The following is a 19,750-nucleotide window of genomic DNA, read 5'->3' as shown; positions in this document are numbered from 1 at the left end:
TGGGAAATATTAATGAGCAACTATTTTGTGTGGTATTACTATCTGTCTCACAAGCAGATCCATTTAAATTGAGAAAAATGCTAATTTTTCCCAAAATGTTGGTGTTTTTCACAATTAAATACTGAATGTATCAACCAAATTTTACCAGTAACATAAAGTCCAATGTGTCACGAAAAAACAGAATCGCTTGGATAGGTAAAAGCATTCCAAAGTTTTTAGTACAGAAAGTGACACTTCAGATTTGAAAAATGGGGCTGCGTCCTGAATGTGCCAACTAGTCCACGTCCTTAAGGGCTTAGAATACTTTTAACCCCTTCAGAACTGAGCCTGTTTTGGCCACAAGTGTGACACTTTATGTGGTAATAACTTTGGAATATGTTTACCTATCAAAGCAATTCTGAAATTATTTTCTCGAGACACATTGTACTTTGTTACTGGTAAAATGTAGCATTTTTCTAAATTTAAATGTATCTGCTTGTAAAATAGATAGTGATACCATACAGAATGGTTACTAATTAACATCCCCCATATGTCTACTTTATGTTTGCATTATTTTTTTTTAACATTCTTTTATTTTTCTAGGATGTTACAAGGCTTAGAACTTTAGCAGCAATTTCTCACATTTTCAAGAAAATTTCAAAAGGCTATATTTAAAGGACCAGTTTAGTTCTGAAGTGGCTTTGAGGGCCTTATATATTAGATAGACCCTATAAATCACCCCATTTTAAAAGCTGCACCTCTCAAAGTATTCAAAACAGCATTCAGAAAGTTTAAGTGTATGTTCACACTGCTTATTTTCGGCCGTTTTTCGTGCCGTAAACTGCCGAAAAACGGCAGAAAAATCGGAAGCAGAATGCCTTCAAACGTCTGCCCGTTGATTTCAATGGGAAAAACGGTGTTCTGTTCCGACAGACTGTTTTTTTTACGTGGCCGTTTTTAAAAACGGCTGCGTAAAAAAAACGCCTGCAAAAAAGAAGTGCATGTCATTTCTTGAGCTGTTTTTTTATTGACTCTATGGAAAAACAGCTCCAAAAACAAAGTAGTGGGGAAATTTACAAATTTCATATTTTTTTTGCCGAAATTCATTTTAATACCAGTTTTTTTTTTTTCTTTCTGTAACACAAGGTTTTACCAGAGAAACGCAACTCCATATTTATTGCCCAGATTCTGCAGTTTTTAGAAATCCCCCACATGTGGCCCTAGTGTGCTAATGAACTGAAACACAGGCCTCAAAGGCAAAGAAGCACCTAGTGGATTTTTTGGGCCTCCTCTTTTTTTAGAATATATTTTAGGCAATATGTCCGGTTGGAAGAGGTATTGTGGTGCCAAAACAGTGGAAACCCCCCAAAAGTTACCCCGTTTTGGAAACTACACTCCTCAAGGAATTTAGGGGTATAGTTAGGATCTTGAACCCACAGGTATTTTGCTATATTTATTGGAGTTAGACCCCATTCACATGACCGTATTTTTTTCCCTCCCGTAAATACTGGCCGTAAATACGGCTGATTTGTCACCTTTTTTTAAGCCATATTTAATCCATATTTACGGACCCATAAAAAAAAGGGGGACTGGAAATGTCACAATCATGTCCAAACCCCTTAAAAGGGTCACACGATCGCCAAGACGACATTTTCTCTGCTTCTCTTTATTCAAAAATGTAAATCTCCTGACGTCGCCTAGCAACGCACCCGTAATTACGGGTGCACACACGTGGCCACCTGTAATTACGGGTGCCCGATGGACTTCTATGGCCCTGTCCGCGCCGTAATTACGGCCTGAAATAGGACATGTTCTATATCTTTGAACGGCCCGGGCATCTTCCCGTACGCAAACGGGAAGAAAGGAAGGCGCGCCATTTGGATTTTGGAGTGCAGATTTTGCTGGAATGGTTTTCGGTGCCATGTCGCCTTTGAAACCCCCTGTAGGGACCAAAACAGTGGAAACCCCCACAAAAGTGACGCCATTTTGGAAGCTGCATTCCTCAACAAATTTTTCTAGAGGTATAGATATCATTTTGGCCACACAGGATTTTTGCTGAATTTTGTGGAATTAGGCCGTGAAAATGAATATCAATATTTCTTCCACTAAAATGTTGCATTTTTTTCATTTTCATGAAGGAGGAGAAAGCACCCCAACATTTGTAAAGCAATTTCTCCCGAGTACGGCTATACCCCATATGTGGTCATAAACGTTATTTTCATTACAAATTAATTAACCCTTTCAGGATTGATCAATTTTTTTGCTTTTTCACTTTTGTTTTTCCCTCCCCACTTTCCAAGTGCCATAAAGTTTATTTTTATTTTTCCATCAATAGAGTGGCGTGAGGGCTTATAATAATAAGAGGCGATAATAATGCGGTAAATAAATAATTCATATGTGGCCAGAGTCTCACTGATAAATGGTGCCCAATCTTATCCTCTTTTGGAACGCTCTGCACAATTTGTGGCACTATATTCTGAGAGCCATAACTTTTTTTTTTTTCTGCAACACAGCAGTGTGAGGGCTTATTTGTTGTGGGACAATCTGTAGTTTTCATTAGTACCATTTTGGTGTACAAGCGTTTTTTGTTTTTTTTTGTTTTTTTTTTATCACCTTTTTATTCTGATTTTTGCCAATCAAGGTGACCAAAATCCATCAATTCTGACCATGTTTTTTTATTCTTTTGTTTTTGGTGTTCACCGTGGGCTATAAATGACATTTTACTTTATTCTGTGGGTCGATCTGATTACGGCGATATCATATGTATATAGTTTTTTTTAAATGTTTTGCAGTGTTTGCGCAATTATAAAAATTATACTTTTTTATAAATATATATATATATATATATATATATATATATATATTTTGTCACCCTATTCTGAGAGCCATAACTTCTTTTTTTCTTTTCAGTCCAAAAAGCTGTGTAAGGGATTGTTTTTTGTGGGCCGGGTTGAAATTTTTATTGGTACTATTTTGGAGAACATGCAACTTTCTGATCACTTTTTATTTTATAGTTTGGGAGGGGTGTTGACCAAAAAATAGCGATTCTGGCATTGTTTTTTACTTATTTTTTTTGTGATGTTCACCATGCAGGAAAAATATTATATATTTTATAGTTTGGGTCGTTTTGAACGTGGTGATACCAAATATGAGTACTTTTTTTAAAGTTTTCATTTTTTTTTTGCTATAATAAAAGACTTATTATACGATAAAAAGCATTTTTTGTTTTTGCAACTTGGGCTCTATTCACACGACAGGGTCCGAGTGTCGGCCAATAAAAATGGCCATTTTTGTTAAGTTTTTTTCGTGGCCGTTTTGCATCCGTTTCGGGCCATGTTTCCGTTTTTAATGGCCGATTTTGACCCGTTTTGCATCAAGTTTTTTTTCCCTGTCTGTTTCAAAAACTGATGAATTTCATTTGCCAATTTTTTGCAGGTAGGTAGTGCCGCACAGCCCCCCTGTAGGTAGTGCCACACAGCCCCCTTGTAGGTAGTGCCACACAGCCCCCTTGTACATAGCACCCCTGTCGATGGCACACCCCCCATAGATGGCACCCCCCCCTTTCTGTAGATAACGCCACAGTAGGGAACCGCTCCACATATAGACAGTAACATCAGGGACTCCTTCTGAAGCGGAATCCTCGGCCACAGTGGCCCGTGATTCCGCTCCAGAAGTCCCTGACATTCGTATCCATATAGTGACGTCAGGGACTTCTCCTGGAGCAGAATCACCCGCCACAGCTGTGTCATTGACGGCTGTGACTGGGGATTCCACTTCAGGAGAATTCCATGACGTCAATGTACATATATCGACAGTGAAGTCAGGAACTTCTGGTGCAGATTCCCTGGCCACTGCTTCGGCAACGCTGTGGCTGGTGATTAGGGATTCCGCTCCTACAGGGAGAAAAAAATAATCTCCTCCTCCTCACATGCACTACGCACTGTTAGGAGGAGAAGAGAGCGAGCGGCAGATCACATCCAAGTGACAGCCGTGTTTTACACGGTCCCATAGACTTTTATGGGAGCCGTGAAGCCGGGAGAACGGCCCAAAATAGGGCATGTTCCATTTTTGAGTGAGTAGCCACAAATGGGGTCTATTGTTCCTAATGCGGCCGTGTTTTTTTTGTGGGACGAGATGTCGTTTTCATTGGACTTCACATTGCGATCTTCTGATCACGGATATAATGTTTTATTATACTTATCATTATTGCCTGTCAGCTACATGCACGGTGGAATGCACAAATGGTTGGCTTTCCATGCTGTGCATGTATGTAATTATACGCTAAGGTTTTAATGGTTGCGTACAGGTTGCACATTTTCCCCATTTTAGGGGAAGTAAAAATCCGCAACATATGCCAACTGTTGCGATTTTTGCTGCAAAAAACCTGCACATCAAGCGCAAAAATCGCAAGTAGGAAAATAAATAAAGCCCGATTTCCAGTTTAAAATGTTTTCTAAAAAAAAAATCATACTTTCCTCTCCTGGACTTCCATCATACATCACTGCTCCCCAGGTCTGGTCTTGGTTCTGCTGGAAATTTGGGATGACGTTTCATCCCATGTGATGGCTGCAGGGGTCACATGTTATGTCCTCCCAGGAGGTCAGCTGCACAGACACCAGATGGGGAATCAGTGACACGTAGCCATGCTAACACCAGGGGAGGGGAGTAGGGTCTTTTTTTCTAATCGCCCCTTCTTCTTCTCCGCAGTGTCCATTCCGGACAAAAATTTGCACGAAATCAAACACGATTTGGTGCGGACTTTCGGACAAAATACCCAGCGATATCTGGGTTGCAGCAAATCCGAACCGTGCGAACATAGCCAAAAGTTGAAATCTGCAGTGAACATCCAGATCAGAGTGAGTATGCATGTGGAAAATGTTAAGCCGCATGTGGATATAAATCTCATCCAATTGTCTGCAACAGTGTTTTTTTTCCTTTTTAGTGTTTTAATGTCAATATTTTTTTTCAAAATGCAGCATGTTAAAGGTTTGAAGAAATATACAAAAAAACGACAAAGACGCCCAAAAAATTGTTTGTACAAAAATGTAAAAGAAAAAAACGTTCAACTACAGGTGTTTTTTACATGCGTTTTAAGTGTTTTGCTGCACTGCAAAAAACTTTTCATCTAAATGCGCCCTAAGGCCGGGTTCACACGGGTTGGATACGCTGTGTAAAACTACGCAGCGTTCCCGACCTAGAACCCGAAGCACGTTCTGACCGAAAAACCATACCACATTGTGTGGCAAATTTTCGGGCGGAATCTCCACTGTGAAAACCAGCGTTAGCAGAAAAAACAAAAACGTTCATACTTACCCCAGCCGTAACCATGACGACACTTCCCTCTGACGTCCTGCAGGCCGGCTTCCTTGGATGATGTTCCCTCCCATGTGACTGCTGCAGCCTGTGATTGGGCTGCAAACACCCACCTTTACATTTGGATACCACTGCCATGGACTTCCATTAAACAAAAATATATACATGGCAAATTTTTGCAGCTTGGCCTCATTTAGTGTGCCCACACACGAGCCATTTGATTTTCCACCGCCTTCCAGCAGCAAAATCTGCATTTATGTGTGGATTCAAAGTGGATTTCACCCCTTCTACATTGAAAAGGGTGAAATCTGCAGTGAACATCCAGAAAAGAATGAGCATTTAAAAATCTGCAGCATGCTGTGATTTCCGCACTGGAACTGTACTGCAGCATATGGATGAGATTTATTCAAATCCCATTCACATGGCTGATACAGTATCAGGAGAATGTCTGTCCTGTGTGCAGGGCCTTAGGCACAGTCTACCATTCTTAATATTTATTTACCAGGGAGTCTGAAGGACTCTCTAAGGCCAGATTCACACGAGCGTGTGCGTTTTGCGCGCGCAAAATGTACTTAACAGCTTTGTGTGTCAGCCCCGTATGATGCGTGGCTGCGTGATTTTCGCGCAGCCGCCATCATTATGACACTCCGTTTGTATGTTTGTAAACAGAAAAGCACGTGGTGCTTTTCTGTTTTCATTCATACTTTTTACTGCTGTTGCGCGAATCACGCGCGTCCCACGGAAGTGCTTCTGTGTGCTGTGCGTGATTTTCACGCACCCATTGACTTAAATGGTTGCGTGATGCGCGAACAACGCACAAATATAGGACATGTCGTGAGTTTTACGCAGCGGACACGCTGTGTGAAACTCACGGACAGTCTGCATGGCCCCATAGACTAACATAGGTCCGTGCGAGGCGCGTTGCACGGACGTATTACACGTTCATCTAAATAAGCCCTAAGGGTGTGTGTTCACATCGGCATCACCCTTCCGTTCATGGAACGTTAGACCGTTCCGTTGGAGGAACCCATGAACGGACAGGCAAACAGAAACCATAGCTTCAGTTTGCATTACCATTGATTGTTTCTGTCGCAAATGGTGTCTTTTTGTTTCCGTTCCGTAATGTTTCGTTTTTTTTTTTGGGGGCGGAAACCATAGCGTAGTTAAAAAGATGAAACTCTTTTTTTACTGAGGTATTATTCAAAATCTGAATGGTTAATAAAGGTGTATGATATATAAAACGTTAAAATGTACGCTTAGCTTATATGTATATCCACAAATGGTTGAATTATGTAATTGGCATAACAAGTGGGTTTGCACACATTTTTATATATTCAAGCAATTTGCAGATAACTGCTATCCTGAGGAACTGCGCATTCTGAGTGCAGTGATCCTTGACTGAGGCCTGCTGGATGGTAATAACCGCATTGTGATTACGGCCACCTGTGTCATGTCAAAAGCCTTTTAATTGCTGTGCCTATTCATATAACATTAACTCTATAAAGCACTGAAGGCCTCCTGGCAATATGGATTATGCTGGTCTTGCCCACTTCAGCATGCAATTAACCTAGATATGCATTACAGAACATATGAATGCAGATTTTTAGTTATGTAAATTACAGAAATTTCTACAATATAAATATTTTGAACAGAAATAAAATAATAAAGGCAAAAAAAAACACCAGTAAGGCCTCATGCACACGAACGTATGTTTTCCTCTCGTAAATGCTGGCGGAAATACGGGTCCTTGGTCACACGTATTCGACCCGTATTGCACCAGTATTTACGGGCACGTTTTCGCTGCAAAATTGCACTGCACTAATCGGCAGCCCTTCTCTCTATCAGTGCAGGATAGAGAGAAGGGACAGCCCTTTTCGCAGTAAAAGTAAAAGAAATTCATACTTACCCGCCCGTTGTCTTGGTGACGCGTCCCTCTTTCGACATCCAGCCCGACCTCCCTGGATGACGCGGCAGTCCGTGAGACCGCTGCAGCCTGTGATTGGCTGCAGTGGTCACATGGGCTGAAACGTCATCCCAGGAGGCCGGACTGGAGGAAGAAGCAGGGAGATTTTGGTAGGTATCAACATCCGTTTTTTTTTTTTGTTTTTTTTTACAGGTTTATCTATATTGTGATCAGTAGTTTCGGTCCAGGGTGCTGAAAGAGTTACTGCCGAACGTTTAACTCTTTCAGCACCCTGGACAGTGACTATCCCCTGACGTCGCCTAGCAACGCTCTCGTAATTACGGGTGCACACACGTAGTCACCCGTAATTACGGGAGCCCCATAGACTTCTATGGGCCTGCCCGTGCCGTAATTACGGCCTGAAATAGGACATGTTCTATATTTTTCAACGGCACGGGCACCTTCCCGTAAGCATACGGGGAGGTACCCGTGGCCAATAGAAGTCCATGGGCCCGTAAAAACGTGCCATAATTACGGCCCGTAATTACGGGCGTTTTTACGTTCGTGTGCATGAGGCCTAAAGGGCCTATTCACGTCAGCGTTGTCTTTGCGTTCATCTGTTGCGTTCAACTTTTCCAGCAGAGGAACGGAAAGCCAAACGGAAGCAATCGGTTGGTTTCAATTTGCCTCAGTTCCGCTAGGTTTCCATTTTGTTGTTTTTTTTAAAGGAAACTATAGCGTAGTCGACTAAAAAAAAAAGTTACAATGTATGTCTATGGGCCAAAATATTCTGCAGCGCAACAGCTAGAGCATTCTGTCTGCGTTGCAGAATATTTTACCCATAGGCTTTTTATTGTAGTTTCTGTAGCGTATTTTTCTATGTGGAAATACAAATCAAGTACACCATGTTTGAGTGCACCCTAAGGGTATGTTCACACGCAGAGTCAAAAGCGTCTCAAAATACGGAGCTGTTTTCAAGAGAAAAAATCTCCTGATTTTCAGATGTTTTTTTGTGCCCTGCACTTCTTTTTCACGGCCGTTTTTCTACGCGTAAAAAAAAACGCTCCGTTGGAACAGAACGCCATTTCTGCTTCCGATTTTTCCGGCCGTTTTTCGGGCGTTTACGGCCTGAAAAACGGACTAAAATAGGCCGTGTGAACATACCCTCAGGGCTGAGCGCCTCCAAACATCTGCCCATTGATTTCATAAAAAACGCATCTAAAAACGCCTGATGCATAAAAAATGGCTGAAAATCAGGGGTTGTTTTCCCTTTTCCATGTTTTGGACCCATTCCTGATTTTGGCTTACAAATACTGATGCTGAATACGGAGATGTTCACACAGTGAAAAAATAAACAGTGCACCCGTTCTGGAAACCACAGGGAATTCCACCCGAGGAACTGCGGTGCTGTTTTTCTGGCAAAATCTCAGCTGCGGAAAACAGTGGTTGAAAAATAATATATATATTTTTTTACCCTGTTCACTGTTGTCAAAGCGACACTTTCTACTGTTCTCCGTCCAGGCCGGCCTCCTGGGGTGACGCTGCAGCCCATGTCACTGTGATTGGCTGCAGCAGTCACATTGGATGAAACGTCATTTCAGGAGGACGACCTGGGCGGAGAATCAAAGACCGTGTCGTTAGAACAACGGGAGGACTGTATGACCTTTTTTTTTTTTTTTATTCGTTTGATGTCAACATTTCTGAGTTGCGATTTTTGTGGTGGAATTGCATCTTTTCTGCCACAAAAATCACAACATTTGTTGTGGGTTTTACCTCCCCATTGAATTAATTTTGCGGGTTATTTGTACAGCACAGACACTTACCCATAAATATACGGGAAGGTGTCCGTGGGCCATAGAAATTAATGGATCCGTATTTATATCCGCAATTTATCCAAAATGCTTTTAATGGCATGAATAACATTGGGATGGGCAAGAGATCAAAAATGTTTTTGCTTATCAGTCTTGTTGTTACACCATTAATAAAAGAAGCCTCCTGCAAAACATTCACTTATCTTCTGGGCACATCTACAGGTATTGGAGCATAACCGTATAAATCCTAGTGAATCTTAGGTCAGATCTGTGTCATCTGTGAATTAAAAGACAAAAAAGCGCACACAGATCTGCTGAACATTTTGTGCCACTAAACAAGCCATAGCAAGTTTAGAAGCTTACAAGGAAGTCTCACAGTGATGTGTAACTCTGCCCATGTCTGTGGTTAGGAAGAGGTTAATATGGGTGACCTTAGTAGGAATACTACAGCATGTCCCAGCTGGTGCCTGATTGGAACATCCTGCCGCCTGTGGCAGAGGAATTCCAATGCACAATGGTCACATTCACAACCCAACCCTGACAAAGAGCAGGATTGGGAAACTTTCATAAATAATGCCTCAAAACATAAGGATCCAAGATTCCATACCAATGTTTTCAAGGTGTAGTCCCACATCCCACTGAGGGCACAAGGGTGAGACTAGTGAAAGATCTAATGCGTTACATATTGCAGACTATAGATATTTTCTCCCTTTCCAGACGGATTATTTTTTTTAAAAATATTGTTTTACTCCACTAAAGCCAGGTTAGGTTCCACATATTTCATTTTTTTTTTGGGCTATATTTACTCATGGCAGATTTGTTGCAAATTTTTCTGCAACTGAAAATCTATTCCACACATCTGAATGGGGTTGTTTCTGTAGTGTGTGATTTCTGCAAGTCTCATTCAAATAAATAGGAGCAGAGCTGAAGTTCTGCAGAATGGCTGCTATGCAGTGGTCGGAGCCATCTGCTTCCGACTCCCAACTACTGCATACCGTTCAAATCATCCGGCGCCCGGTGGCAGCCAATGTGGCGGATCAGTGCGGAGTCTGGGTGTCGGACTCGCACCCATCATATATTGATGACTTATCCTAGGTATAGGTCATCAGTTGTCAGGTGCATTGACATGAGATAAAGTGAATAATTCTGATTATCTCATGTTAACGGCAGCTATCAAGGTGTGGGATATATTAGGCAGCAAGTGAATAGTCCGTTCTTGAAGTTGATATGTTATAAGCAGGAAAAAGTTGCAAATGTAAGTATCTGAGCGAGATTGACAAAGGCTAAATTGTGATGGCTGGTGTTCCCAGTATGCAGTGGTTTAGTACCTACCAAAAGTCATCCAAGAAAGGACAACGACTGAACCAGCAACAGGTTAATGGAAACCCAAGAGTTATTCATGCGGGTGGAAAACTAAGGATAGTCCCTCTGGTCCGATCCCACAGAAGAGCTACTGTAGCACAAATTGCTAAAAGTTAATCTGGTTATGATGGAAAGGTGTCAGAACACACAGTTTATTACAGCTCGCTGCATTTTGGGCTGTGTAGCCACAGACCGGTCAGTGTGCCCATGCTGACCACTGTCCACTACCGAAAGCACCTACGACGGGCACTTGAGCATTAACTGGCCCCTGAATCAATGGAAGAAGGTGGCCTGGTCTGATAACATTTTCTTTTACACCGTGTACGTCTCTAACCAGGAGAAGAAATGGCGCCAGGATGTACTATGGGAAGAAGATAAAACCTTGGTTCCTGTCATTCATGTGGATGTTAGTTTGACACATATCACCTACCTAAACATTGCTGCAGACCAAGTACACCCTTTCATAGTAACAGTATTCCACTTTTTCAGCAGGATAATGTGCCACACTGCAAAAATTGTTCAAGAATGGTTTGAGGAACATAACCAAGTCCAAGGTGTTGTCTTGGCCTCCAAATTCCCCAGATCTCAATCCAATTAAACATTTGTGTGATGAGACAAGTCTGATCATGGAGTTCTCCCCTCGCAACTTACAGGACATAAAAGCTCTACTGCTAACATCTTGGTCAAGGTCCGTAGCAAATTCAGAGCTGGTGCGATCAGGCAGGAATGAGATAATAGCAAGAGTAGTCAAATAACCGTCCAGGTTCGGTTAACTGATAAGCTGCAATGGTTTGTAGAGCAAGGAACTAGACTAGAGGCAGGTGGCTCAATATTTTGGCAAGAGAGAAATGCAAGGGCCAGGCTTGTATAGCAAGCCAAAGGTGTGAGACTGATCAGGTAATCAAGGGAAGGAACCTAAAGAAGTAAAAATCAGAGAAGCGAGACAGCCGATTCAGCAGTGGAGCTGTCCAACATCCCTGATGGCTCAATGAGAAGATTTGCTTCCTAGGACACATGAGTGTCTGGCTTTAAAGCCTGACCGTCTTGCTGCCAGATTCAGAGGTCTTGTGGGGTCTATACCTCGACAGGTCAGAGCCGTTGTGGCAGCATGATGGGAACCTACACATAGGCAGGTGGTTTCAATGTTATGGGTGAATGGTGTATATACCTCCACTGTGGATGCATTTTATAGAAGGTGCATTTCCAAGAACTGTTTCTTTAGGCTTCCTTCACATAGGTTTTTTTTTTTTTACCCTGTTTATTTTTGGCTTGTAAAAGATAATGCCATGAATTTCATGCTGCTTTTACAAGCTTTTTTCAGGTGGCAGGTTTTCTTTTTGTAATTTAGACCGTTTTTAACCTGCATTTCTTTAATTCCTTTATATAATCTTGTGGGAAGCCGCCTGAAAAACGCTATACCTAGATTTTTTTAAAAATGCCACTGATCCACAAAACACAATAGTGAGAAAAAAATGGCACAAAAAACTGCACTGTTTTCATATTTGTCTATTGACTAAGGCCTCATGCACGCGACCGTAGTGGTGTGCGCAAGTCACGCGGAGTGTCACCCATGGCAGCTTGCAAATCACGGGCCGTGTGCATTAATTTCAACGAGCCTGGACCGCAAGATGCGGCTATAATAAGACCTGTCCATTCTTTTTGCGGTCCAGGCTCCTGGGCAATGCACGGACAGTGGAAACCAGGGTCGTGTGTGTGGGTCCATTGAAATGAATTGCGGCCGCAAAAATAAGTTCGTGTGCATGGGGCCTTACAGTTATGGCCGGATCGTTTAGAAAAAATAATAAATAAATGGCAAAACGACAGTAAAATGGCGCAATTTTTCCTGAAAAACTATATGTGAAACTACCTGAAGACCTCCTTCATTTGCACGCTACCTTTTTTTTAGCTTTTTAAAACGTATGTAAAAAATGCCAGTGGCTTTAAGTATTTTTTATTGCGTTTTCTATCTTTTTGTAATTTTGTTCTGATCGTTTTTTTTTTTGTTTTTTTTAAGTCCTATTGAGAAGCCTGTGGAGAAAGACACTAGAAACACTCCCCATGAAGAGCATGAGGTGTGTTTTTACAAAAATACACTTGACACCAAAAATGTGTATGCAGACATTTTCATGTTTCACCCAAAAAATAAAAAAAATGCCGCGAAAACGCCATGTGAATCCCAACTGTGTGTGTGAAGAAGGCTGGTTTCGCATTGTTTGCGCATAATGTTTTGTTAAACTGTTTTAACCCCTTAGTGACCAACAGTACGCCTTTTTACGTTCCTCACTAATGGGCTTTAGGCTAATGCGACGCCTTTTAACGTGATCGCATTAGCCTAAAGTAGCGCCGAAATTAAAGATCGGGGCTCCGTTCTCTCAGCTACCGGAGGTAGCTGAGAGTTCGGGGCAACGACCAGAGACCATAACGAGTGGTCTCTGGTCACGTGATCGCCGTGAATCGCTATTTCACGGCGTTCACGCTAAACCGGCGGATAATCGCCATTTCTCTCTCCTCTCATGGAATAACTCCTTAGAGAGGAGAGAGAACGGGTAAATAGTGCGCCCCCCCCCCCCCCGTCCGATTCCCCTTCATGTCCGATCCCCCCCCCGGTCCGATTTCCCCCCCCCCCCAAAATGGCGCCCGAGTGCGCTTTGCATAACTTACCTGTGTCGTCATCTGGCACAGCAACAATCAGGGACCGTTGTGACTGGTCCCTGATCAGGTGATCTCTGTGATAAAACCTATCACAGAGATCACTGACAGTTATTTTCAAAACACAGCCAGGACATGGGCTGTGTTTCTCTCTCCTCCCATTGTAGTTGTTCTGAGAGGAGAGAGAAATCAGTCTAAGTCCTGTGCTGTGAAGAAAGAAAAAAAGTGATAAAAAATCATCGTTACATATACATACATATATATATATATATAATATATCAAATCTATATTAGCGTCAGCGCTAGATTAGCGTCAGCGCTAGTTTAGCGTTAGTGCTAGTTTAGCGTTAGTTCTAGTTTAGCGTTAGTGCTAGTTTACCGTTAGTTTAGCGTTACTTTAGGGTTAGGGCTAGTTTAGCGTTCGTGTTTAGGGCCGTTTAGAATTAATTTTACGTCTGTTATATAAAAAAAAAAAAAAAATATCAAAAAAATATATATATATAAAAAAAAAAAAAATTTGTGTCGTTTTTAGGATTTTAGGTTTACTTTAGGGTTAGGACTTATAGGGCATATATATATATATATATATATATATATATATACATACACATCTATAAATATGTCTCAGCGTATGTACAGCGCGGAGCAAGCCTACGCCTTGCTATGTTCCGACACTTCTGAAAGCGAAACAGACACCGCTTCAGAATTTGTTCCAGACAGTGACAGTGACGATTCTAATTCCACCGCTGAACCCCATAGTCCTATGGTGGTGGATACGTCAGTCGCTGTAGAGGTGTCAAGTGCAGGGCCGAGTGTTGCAGTCCCTCCCGTGATGTGGGATCCTGCACTATCATTTTCCCCCCAAGTACCCCAATTTGAAGCGACCCCAGGAATTAGTGTCGACGTCCAAAATTTTACCCCCTATAATTTTTTTAATTTATTTATATGTGATACGGTCCTAGACTTGATAGTCCAGCAGACTAATCTGTATGCTAGGCAGTTTGTTCTACAAAAGCCTGCATCTATGTACTCCAGAATGTGGAGCCCCACAAGTGTCCCAGAAATAAAAAAATTTTTAGGCATTACCCTCAATATGGGTTTGGTTAAAAAACCCTCTGTCCGGTCCTACTGGACTTGTAGTGCTGTCCACGCTACCCCTGTATTTGCAGCAGTGATGTCCAGAAACCGCTATGAGGCCCTAATGCGATTCATGCATTTTACTGATAATTCCCAAGTCCCCCCAAGAAGTGACCCAGCTTATGATCGGCTTAATAAATTAAGGCCATTAATCACCCTTCTAAATGATTTATTTTTAAAGTTGTACACCCCTGACAAAAATTTGTCAGTAGATGAATCGCTCATGAGCTTCAAAGGGCGTCTTTCCTTTCGTCAATTCATCCCTTCCAAACGAGCCAGATATGGGGTGAAATTGTACAAAGTTTGCGAGAGCACAACGGGTTACACCTGCGGTTTCAAAATCTATGAAGGCAGGGACTGCCAAATTTATACCCCAGGCTGCCCAGAAACTATTGGCACCTCTGGCAAAATTGTGTGGAACCTAATGGAGCCATTTCTGCACAAGGGGTACCACGTCTATACAGACAATTTTTATACCAGCGTTGCCCTTTATAAAGCCCTCCATGCTGCAAATACAGGGGCCTGTGGGACAGTACGGAAGAACAGAGTGGGACTCCCACAACAGTTGGTGTCCAGGCGTTTGGGAAAGGGAACATCCATGGCCCTTGCAAGTCAGGAATTGCTTGCAGTGAAGTGGGCCGACAAGAAGGATGTCTACATGCTGTCCACCGTACACACGGACACCACTGTGGCAATTACGGAGAGGGGGGCTACCACTGCAAAGCAGAAACCTGTCTGTGTAACAGACTACAACAAATTTATGGGGGGTGTAGACCTTTCCGACCAGGTGCTTCAGCCTTACCTGGTGAAGCGCAAAAATAAGGCCTGGTACAAAAAGGTAGCAATCTACCTCATCCAGGTTGCTACCTATAACAGTTTTGTTATTTTCAAAAAAGCCCAAGGAACGCTCACTTTCCTTCAATTTCAGGAGAAGGTCATTGAGCATCTCCTTTTTGAGTCCACTATACCGGCACAATCCTGCGAATCTGAGGATGTGCGCAGGCTTTCAGAGCGCCACTTTTTACACCCTATTCCCTCCACTGAGACCCAAAAATATCCCCAAAAAAGGTGTCGGGTATGTAGCAGGCATGGCAGGAGGAGGGATACCCGCTTTTATTGCCCCATGTGTCCATCAAAACCAGCCCTTTGTAACTATCCCTGTTTCGAAACCTTTCACACGGTTGCAAATTACTAGAATTTAACACAAAAAAAAATAATGGGTTGGGGGCCTTTTTAGGGAGTCAATTTCTTTATATTTTCTTTTTAGTTCGTGGGCTTTCCAAGTAGGGATTATTTCTTGTGGGAGAGGTTGTAGAGCACATTTTTTTCAGACCGTGAAACTAATTTTACCCCTTATGATTTTTTTTATTTATTTGTGGGTGATCAAGTGCTGGAATTAATTGTCCAGTACAAAATCCCACATCCACAATTTTTTTATTTTGACTGTTCTTATGACTATGTCCTGCCACATACGGCTGTTACATTCCTAATTCTGTACCGTGATACGGGCATGATCTTTTTTTTTTTATTTGGAGGATCTCTAATAATCGAGCTGTTCCTTATCAATACACCATGGGCTTTGTTACGGTTCTTCTGGAAATACTCATTTTGGGGATTAGTGATCCTTTACTGTTCCTATAGATGGTTTTGGACACTGTCCTTTTATATATTCTGTAGGTGATTGGTTGTTTTGTGCACATAGCGGTTCCTACCTTGCCGGGCAGGGGTCTGTTATGGTGTACCGCGTCACTTGGCACATTCGTCCCTCATAAGGATTGATGGAGCTAAAGAGACGTTGTACAACCAGTCACTGAAAAAAAAAATCCTTGTCATGACAGCCCTGCAGGTGTTCTTCTATCTAGTGAACAGACTCGAGTTTGCAACATAGTTGGATACATTTTCCTCCATTTGTTTGAAGATATTGCCCGTCACTCCAGTACAGTTTATTTTTTCCTCTCTGACTGATTTTATATTAGGACAGAATTCTGTCCACAATGACATCATAATGGCACCAACTGCTTCTTCAGCAAGACATAGTCATAAGTACAGGCAAATACGTCTATAGCAACATGTATCCGTTATGAATACACGGCTTCACTTCTATTCTGTGCCGCACAAATTTATTAATGTGGCATATTTCTAACAAAATAACCTTCTACCACGTCTCCTCTATTTCATGTGGAAACGTAATAAAAGCTTGAAGAAAACATTATATACCCATAGTGTCTGAAATGATACCCATTATTTCCTCCTTTAAAAAATTTTTGGTCCGCATGCCCACTACACCACTAGATGAATACCTTTAGGGGTTTAGTTTTTAAAATGGGGTCATTTCTGCGTGTTTTTTTTTTGTTCAGGCAGCTCAATGCCTCTAAATGCATGATATGGGGCCTAGAATTTATTCAATTGTGCCCTGAAAGCCAAAGGGTGCTCCCTCTCTTTTTGGTCCAGCCACACGTCTAATAAGCAGATTATGGCAACAATGAGAGTATTTTTGAAAACAGGAGAAACAGGGTGATAGATTTTGGGGTGTGTTTCTTCATTTTCATGTTCGCTTTACAAAGAAATCGGTCTTCAAAGTGATACTTTTATATAAAAAGTGTTTTTTTTATTTTATTTCACCAGCTATGCATTAAATTTAGCAAAAAACTGTGGGGTCAAAATACTCACTACACCCCTAGATAAATACCTTAAGGGGTCTAGTTTTCTAAATGGGGTCGTTTATGGGGAGTTTCTATCGTTCTGGTAGTTCAAAACCTCTCCAAATGTACAGTGGGGCCTAAAACAATTTCAAGCAAAATAGGAGTCCTGAAAGCCACCGGGTGCTCCCTTTCTTTCGGGCCCTGCTGTGTGTCCAGGCAACACATTAGGGTCACAATGGGGGCATTTTTGAAAACAGGAGAAACAGGGTGATAGATTTTGGCGTGTGTTTCTTCATTCTTATAGTCGCTTTACACAGAAATCGGTCTTCAAAGTGATACTTTTATGAAAAAAGTGAATTTTTATTTTTTTTCACCTGCTATGCATTAAATTTAGCAAAAAACTGTGGGGTCAAAATACTCACTACACCCCTAGATAAATACCTTAAGGGGTCTAGTTTTCTAAATGGGGTCGTTTATGGGGAGTTTCTATCGTTCTGGTAGTTCAAAACCTCTCCAAATGTACAGTGGGGCCTAAAACATTTTCAAGCAAAATAGGAGTCCTGAAAGCCTCCGGGTGCTCCCTTTCTTTCGGGCCCTGCTGTGTGTCCAGGCAACACATTAGGGTCACAATGGGGGAATTTTTGAAAACAGGAGAAACAGGGTGATAGATTTTGGCGTGTGTTTCTTCATTCTTATAGTCGCTTTACACAGAAATCGGTCTTCAAAGTGATACTTTTATTAAAAAAGTGAATTTTTATTTTTTTTCACCTGCTATGCATTAAATTTAGCAAAACACTGTGGGGTCAAAATACTCACTACACCCCTAGATAAATACCTTAAGGGGTCTAGTTTTCTAAATGGGGTCGTTTATGGGGAGTTTCTATCGTTCTGGTAGTTCAAAACCTCTCCAAATATACAGTGGGGCCTAAAACATTTTCAAGCAAAATATGAGTTCTGAAAGCCTCTGGGTGCTCCCTTCCTTTCAAGCCCTGCTGTGTGTCCAGGCAATGCATTAGAGTCACAATGGGGGCATTTTTGAAAACAGGAGAAACAGGGTGATAGATTTTGGGGTGTGTTTCTTCATTCTTATGGTCGCTTTACACAGAAATCGGTCTTCAAAGTGATACTTTTATGAAAAAAGTGAATTTTTATTTTTTTTCACCTGCTATGCATTAAATTTAGCAAAAAACTGTGGGGTCAAAATACTCACTACACCCCTAGATAAATACCTTAAGGGGTCTAGTTTTCTAAATGGGGTCGTTTATGGGGAGTTTCTATCGTTCTGGTAGTTCAAAACCTCTCCAAATGTACAGTGGGGCCTAAAACATTTTCAAGCAAAATATGAGTCCTGAAAGCCTCCGGGTGCTCCCTCCCTTTCGGGCCCTGTCGTGTGTCCAGGCAACGCGTTAGGGTCACAATGGGGGCATTTTTGAAAACAGGAGAAACAGGGTGATAGATTTTTGGGTGTGTTTCTTCATTCTCATGGTCGCTTTACAAAGAAATCGGTCTTCAAAGTGATACTTTTATGAAAAAAGTTAAATTATATTTTTTTATGCCTGCTTTGCATGAATTCTTACAAAAAAACTGTGGGGTCAAAATACTTACAACACCCCTTAATAAATACCTTAAGGGGTCTAGTTTTCAAAATGGGGTCACTTGTGGGGGTTTCCACCATTCTGACACCTATGCGCCTATGAAAACCTGGCTTGGTGCAGGAAAACAAAATGTACTACAAAATTTATACAATTATTACTTAACTTGTAAGTCCTCTAAATTGCTCAAAAATTATTTTTTTTTTTCAAAAGTGCTGCCAAAATAGAGTAAAGAGATGGAAATATATATTTAATAAAAAAAATTGTACAGTATGTGTGTACATATGTGACATATTGCAGTTAAAAATAGGGAAAAATGATAATTTTTACAAAATTTCTTCAATTTTTCTATTTTTTAAGTTATTTCCGCAAATCGTATCAGTCTACTTTTACCACTAAAATAAAGTACAACATGTGACGAAAAAACAATGTCAGAATTACTTGGATATTCAAAACTTTCACAGAGTTATTCTCTGATAAAGTCACACATACCAGATTTGACAAATTTGGCTTGGTCATTAAGGTCCAAACAAGCTTGGTCACTAAGGGGTTAAATGTGCTATTGAGCGCATGTCCCAGACATATGCAACTTGTTGTCTATACAGTTGCTTATGTCTGTCATTGACTCCAAATAAAAATAAACGTACTCGGAGCCTGTAAACCTATGCGAACACCCACAAACTATCATAGCGATTTTTGTTGGCTCATTACATGTATTTTTAACTATTATTTTTTTAATATCAACTGCCATGACCTGATCTATTTTGTTTCCTTGCATGACTAGCCCCGATTGCCTATTAATTTAGGTATCAGCAGGAGCTCCGCAAATCTACTGTAGCCCTCAAAGATGTTATAGGATCACTCCAATTCGTAGAGGGTTTGCTAACACTATATTAGGGAATTGCTGGCTAGGCAGTTTCATAATGATGGAATGGTTCATGTTAAAAGCCCATGGATAATAATTTCTACCCCTAGGTGGCATTTACAGCTAAGAACAGTGGCTTGGCATGCTCGGACTGCATCTCTCCTCCTCGTCACATGGCATGTCACAGTCAACGGTATTTAGCAACTTCACTGGTGACATGCCCTGTCACGTTTATGCCTCCTGCATTTTTAATTATATTTATGACTACTCTCATGTCTTCTAGCAAGAACTTTTCTAGTGTTTGGGACCCGCCCTGGAAGCACCTCTATCTAGCGTGTTGAGGGAGTAAAACTGTGTTCCTTTCTATTGCCAGTCTGCCATTGTACAATAATTTACAAGTGCAGAGGGTGATTCAGTCAGAAGGGCAGGTTTTGTTTATATGGATCACTATCAGCCTGAGAATATTGAAAAAGTTGTGGTATGAAAAACGTTGTATTT

General features: G+C 41.4%; 1 protein-coding gene across 2 annotated transcripts in view; it reads left to right on the top strand.

Annotated features, from left to right (window-relative positions):
- Positions 1-4,697: 4,697 nt before the first annotated feature.
- The window catches only part of BNC1 (basonuclin zinc finger protein 1), a 173,329-nt gene continuing 158,276 nt past the window's right edge, over positions 4,698-19,750 (top strand). For both annotated transcript variants that reach the window (XM_075858068.1, XM_075858065.1), the window contains exon 1: positions 4,698-4,835. The gene's annotated coding sequence lies outside the window, so the exon portion shown is untranslated. The remainder of the gene's footprint in view (positions 4,836-19,750) is intronic.

This window comes from Rhinoderma darwinii, chromosome 3, assembly GCF_050947455.1.
Source record: "Rhinoderma darwinii isolate aRhiDar2 chromosome 3, aRhiDar2.hap1, whole genome shotgun sequence".
Taxonomy (NCBI): Eukaryota; Metazoa; Chordata; class Amphibia; order Anura; family Rhinodermatidae; genus Rhinoderma; species Rhinoderma darwinii.
The sequence above is the reverse complement of the archived record's forward strand: the minus strand, read 5'-3'. Positions and strand labels throughout refer to the sequence as shown.